The sequence below is a fragment of the Penaeus vannamei genome, chromosome 31, assembly GCF_042767895.1.
Source record: "Penaeus vannamei isolate JL-2024 chromosome 31, ASM4276789v1, whole genome shotgun sequence".
Taxonomy (NCBI): Eukaryota; Metazoa; Arthropoda; class Malacostraca; order Decapoda; family Penaeidae; genus Penaeus; species Penaeus vannamei.
The window spans coordinates 12874753-12880776 of record NC_091579.1 but is presented as its reverse complement, the minus strand read 5'-3'; the positions used below and the strand labels follow the sequence as shown (position 1 = coordinate 12880776).

Here is a 6024-nt window from a genome sequence, read left to right as displayed (position 1 = left end):
AGCTATTGCGTTGTTGTTACTAAAGACAAAGGTAAATTTAATCTGGGGGTAATTAATTTGCAAGAGCGTTTTTAACCGTTTTCTGATTTCAAAGCTTAGATCACCCATGTAGGGTAGTTTAACATATCTATGGTCTCTTTTAACCGTGGAGACAATTTGTTGATTGGTGAATTTCTTACACAGAAAGGTTTTAGTAATTTTATCACACAACTGTAATGGGTACCCATTAGTAATAAAAAAGTTTTTCAGAAATAACAGTTCATTATGGAAGGCATTCCAGGTGCTACATAGATTGTAGGCTCTAGTTATAAGAGTTTTCACACTATTGATTTTGTAAATATACGGGATGTAACTGAGAAAATGTAGGCCGAGGCCAGTGAAAGTGGGTTTACGGTAAATGCTAGTTTGGAAGATACCATTGTTGTTAGTGATCATAGCATCTAAAAATGGCAATTGGTTGTCCATTTGCAATTCACAGGTGAATTTGATGCTGGGGTGTTTGGCATTTAGGTAATCTAGAAAAAGATTAATGTGTGAAGGGTGCTTAAAGAGCAGGAAAGTGTCGTCGATGTACCGACGATAATGTAGGGGTTTGAATTCAGGCGGGCAGTTATCTAGCCAGCTTTTCTCATGGTGACATAGAAATGCATTAGCATAGGAGGGGCCAAGTGGAGAGCCCATAGCTACGCCATCTGTTTGTGCATATAGGCAGTCGTTAAACGTAAAAACTGAATGATGGGCAGTGATTTCCAATAACTTTTTGAAGGTAATCGTATCCAAACCATATTTGTCAAGATAAGTATTGTCCAGGTTGTTAGCTATCAACTCCGTGGTCTCTTGTAGAGGCACGTTTGTGAATAACGACTCGACATCAAAACTCGCCATAGTGACGGGTTGTTGGAAGTTCAGAGACGTGATTTCTTTAACAAAGGATGTGGAATTATCAGTAGTATATTGATTGGATGTTAAAGGGGAGATGATGGGAACAAGAAATTTTGCGGTGTTGTAATTGAAAGTGCCAATCGAGGAAATGATAGGCCTTAAAGGGATATTAGGTTTATGAACTTTGGGTAGTCCATAAAGAACACCAGGTCTGGATCCAGAAGTCATAAGAGAGTTGTAGGTGTTTATGTTAATGGATGCTTTGATAGTACGAAAAAGTCTATTTAGTTTGTCTTCTAAATATAACAGATGGGTGGAATTTTTTGTCGTGATTTGTTTGAATTTTGTTTTGTCACTGAGAATATCCATTAACTTTTGTTCATAATCACATTTGTTTAAAATAACAACTCCTCGTCCCTTGTCTGGTTTAGTAATTACAATGGTATTGTCATTCTTAAGGGTTTGAAGTGGTGACAGGAGAACATCGGAGTCAAAACCTAGTCTCCTCTGTTGAGATAATTTTCTAAAGGAGTTGTTGGCTATAGTTGTGATGTTGTTAGTAACATTGTTGAAGTTGTTGTTGTAGATGTCACAATTCTTTAAGGAAGCACAAAGCTTTTCAAAGTACAGGTAAAATCTGTGAAATACAAACTTAGTTTGGGGTATACAATAGTCCAGACCATAAGATAGTACATCCTTTTGTTCGTCAGTTAAAATTTTGTCAGAGAAATTAAATATTACTTTATTTTTGTCTACTTTCTTGTTTATATCAATACCTAATTTTAATAGTTTCTTGCTATGAACTGTATCCACTTTACGTATTTTCTTTTCCACGTTTCCATTAATTAACCTTGACACACAAATAAAATCAAGAGGAGATAGTGTGGATTTTAGTAAAGTTAAATTCTTGTAAAGATCCTTAGTGACAGATGTCTCTTTTTTCAACTGACTAGTAATTTCACGGTTAAGAAGTTGAAAACACCAAGAACGACATATTTCAGTACGTTCAAACATTGGGTTGTGAACTCGGAAGTTAACAAAGTTTGGGGTAACATGATAGTTTTTACAAAGTCTTAGAAACCGGATGTCCTTCTGCAGCTTCTTTGAACGGAAGGAGAGTTTCTCGGTCCTTCTGAAGATGTTGAGTGTCGTCCTGCCATATTTGTTCCTTATATATTCCGTAATGGGTTTGCCAGTAAGGCGGCGAATTACTAATGGGTACCCATTACAGTTGTGTGATAAAATTACTAAAACCTTTCTGTGTAAGAAATTCACCAATCAACAAATTGTCTCCACGGTTAAAAGAGACCATAGATATGTTTAACTACCCTACATGGGTGATCTAAGCTTTGAAATCAGAAAACGGTTAAAAACGCTCTTGCAAATTAATTACCCCCAGATTAAATTTACCTTTGTCTTTAGTAACAACAACGCAATAGCTAAGTTCTTAAAACATCCTTTAAATCACAGCTCTGACTTATGTTCTAATGTGGTATACTTATTTACCTGTCCTAGCTGTCAAGCTAGGTACGTGGGATCCACCTCACGATGGCTATGTCACCGCATCTCCGAACATAAAGGCAAGTCTTTCAGGACTGGCCTCCCGCTGAGCAAACCATCCTTCTCGGCAATAAGAGAGCATTCCCAGTTACACTCACACCCTTTTTCTACCACAGATTTTAGTATTTTGTCATCTCACTCCTCCCGCCTAGACCTCATCACCTCAGAATCCCTCCTGATACAAAAGATGCAACCAGAGCTAAACAACTTAACCACAGCGACCCCCTTGTTTACCCACTAGACTGCTCATCTCCATAAACACCTTTTTTTGGTTAGTTTAACATTGATTTTACGTCTCTTAATATGTTTTATATATTTTTCTATTGTGTTCATATATTTTTTGTATATATTTTTCCGTTAATATTGTTTATTATGTTACGTTTTTGTAAAACCAGAACGCCTTCATATTTTTACATAGTCTAATGACCCTTCTATCTGGTTAATTACAGCATTGATAATGAAGGCATGTAATCCTTCGAAACGTCTGCTAAATCAATAAAGATGAGATTCTTCACGGCCGTATTTATCTACCTCTTCATACTAACGATTCGCCGCCTTACTGGCAAACCCATTACGGAATATATATATATATATATATATATATATATATATATATATATATATATATATATATATATATATATATGTATATACATATATATATATAAATACATATACACACACACACAAACACACACACACACACACACACACACACACACACACACACACACACACTCACATATATATATATATATATATATATATATATATATATATGTATGTATGTATGTATATATATATTTAAGAATGTGAGTATATATGTATATATATGTATATATATCAATAATGTGAGGATATATGTGTGTACGCACACATATATATATACACATATATATGTATGTAAGTATATGATATATATATATATATATAATATATATATATATATATATATATATATATATATATATACTGTGTCGTTCAAACCTAATATCACCCGAGAGCCCGAGAAGGAGACCCAAGAAGTCGCCCAGGAGAGAGGGAGGGAAGGAGGGAAGGAAGGAGAGAGAGAGAGAGAGAGAAAATAGCCCGATGAGACCCTTCTCTTGGTTTTCCTCAGCAATGTGTTCAAAAGGTTGGATGAGGGTGAAACGAAGAGAATCTTACAGGGCATCAAAAACTATGTTTTCTCCGAGACCAAGGAAGTCGCCCAAGAGGCCGAGGAGGAGACCCAGGAAGTTGCCCAAGAGCCCGAGGAGATCCAGGAAGTCACCCTAGAGCCCGAGAAGGAGACCCAGGAAGTCGCCCTAGAGCCCGAGAAAGACATCCAGGAAGTCACCCTAGAGCCCGAGAAGGAGACCCAGGAAGTCACCCTAGAGCCCGAGAAGGAGACCCAGGAAGTCGCCCTAGAGCCCGAGAAGAAGACCTAGGAAGTCGCCCAAGAGCTCGAGAAGGAGACCCAGGAAGTCACCCTAGAGCTCGAGGAGACCCAGGAAGTCACCCTAGAGCCCGAAAAGGAGACCCAGGAAGTCACCCTTGAGCCCGAAAAGGAGACCTAAGATGTCACCCTTGAGCCAGAGAATGAGACCCAGGAAGTCGCCCTAGAGCCCGAGAAGGAGACCCAGGAAGTCGCCCAAGAGCTCGAGAAGGAGACCCAGGAAGTCACCCTAGAGCTCGAGGAGACCCAGGAAGTCACCCTAGAGCCCGAGAAGGAGACCCAGGAAGTCACCCTAGAGCCCGAGAAGGAGACCCAGGAAGTCACCCTAGAGTCCAAGAAGGAGAACTAGGAAGTCACCCTAGAGCCCAAGAAGGAGACCCAGGAAGTCACACTAGAGCCCGAGAAGGAGACTTAGGAAGTCTCCCTAGAGCCCGAGAAGGAGACCCAGGAAGTCACCCTAGAGCCCGAGAAGGAGACCCAGGAAATCGCCCAAGAGCGCATCCATACCGTTCCTACCAGGACGATATGGATGGTTTCCTCGACCGACTTCAGGGTCGTCCAAAAGCCCGAAAAGGAGACCCAGGAAGTCACCCTAGAGCCCGAGAAGGAGACCCAAGATGTCACCCTAGAGCCTGCGGAAGAGACCCAGGAAGTCACCCTAGAGCCCGAGAAGGAGACCCAGGAAGTCGCCCAAGAGCCCGAGAAGGAGACCCAGGAAGTCACCCTAGAGCCCGAAAAGGAGACCCAGGAAGTCACCCTTGAGCCCGAGAAGGAGACCCAGGAAGTCGCCCTAGAGCCCGAGAAGGAGACCAAGAAGTCGCCCAAGAGCCCGAGAAGAAGACCCAGGAAGTCACCGAAGAGCCCGAGAAAGAGACCCAGGAAGTCACCCTTGAGCCCGAAAAGGAGACCCAAGATGTCACCCTTGAGCCAGAGAAGGAGACCCAGGAAGTCACCCAAGAGCCCGAGAAGGAGACCCAGGAAGTCACCCTAGAGCCCGAGAAGGAGACCCAGGAAGTCACTCTAGAGCCCGAGGAAGAGACCCAGGAAGTTACCCTAGGACCCGAGAAGGAGACCCAGGAAGTCCAAGAGCCCGAGAAGGAGACCCAGGAAGTCACCCTCAAGCCCGAGAAGGAGATCCAGGAAGTCACCCTAGAGCCTGAGAAGGAGACCCAGGAAGTTGCCCAAGAGCCCGAGAAGGAGACCCAGGAAGTCACCCTAGATCCCGAGAAGGAGACCCAGGAAGTCACCCTAGAGCCCGAGAAGGAGACCTAGGAAGTTACCCTAGAGCCCGAGAAGGAGACCCAGGAAGTCACCTTAGAGCCCGAGAAGGAGACCCAGGAAGTCACCCTAGAGCCCGAGAAAGAGACCCAGGAAGTTACCCTAGAGCTCAAGAAGGAGACCCAGGAAGTCACCCTAGAGCCCGAGAAGGAGACCCAGGAAGTCACCCTAGAGCCCGAGAAGGAGACCCAGGAAGTCACCCTAGAGCCCGAGAAGGAGACCCAGGAAGTCACCCTAGAGCCCGAGAAGGAGACCCAGGAAGTCACCCTAGAGCCCGAGGAGACCCAGGAAGTCACCCTAGAGCCCGAGAAGGAGACCCAGGAAGTCGCCCAAGAGCGCATCCATACCGTCCCTACCAGGAGAATATGGATGGTCTCCTCGGCCGACTTCAGGGTCGTCCAAAAGCCCGAAAAGGAGACCCAGGAAGTCACCCTAGAGCCCGAGAAGGAGACCCAGGAAGTCACCCTAGAGCCCGAGGAAGAGACCAAGGAAGTCACCATAGAGCCCAAGAAGGAGACCCAGGAAATCGCCCAAGAGCCCGAGAAGGAGACCCAGGAAGTCGCCCTAGAGCCTGAGAAGGAGACCCAGGAAGTCACCCTAGAGCCCGAAAAGGAGACCCAGGAAGTCACCCTTGAGCCCGAGAAGGAGACCCAGGAAGTCGCCCAAGAGCCCAAGAAGGAGACCCAGGAAGTCGCCCAAGAGCCCGAGAAGAAGACCCAGGAAGTCACCGAAGAGCCCGAGAAGGAGATCCAGGAAGTCACCCTTGAGCCCGAGAAGGAGACCCAGGATGTTACCCTTGAGCCAGAGAAGGAGACCCAGGAAGTCACCCTAGAGCCCGAGAAGGAGACCCAGGAAGTCACCCTAGA

The 6024-nt window shown here is 44.5% G+C and overlaps 1 long non-coding RNA gene across 1 annotated transcript in view; it reads right to left on the bottom strand.

Annotated features, from left to right (window-relative positions):
• Positions 1-2, bottom strand: part of LOC138867706 (uncharacterized) — a 638-nt gene extending 636 nt beyond the window's left edge. Inside the window, exon 1 of the long non-coding RNA XR_011399868.1 lies at positions 1-2. This exon is cut by the window's left edge and continues 393 nt beyond it. This is a non-coding gene — a long non-coding RNA (uncharacterized lncRNA).
• Positions 3-6024: the final 6022 nt, after the last annotated feature.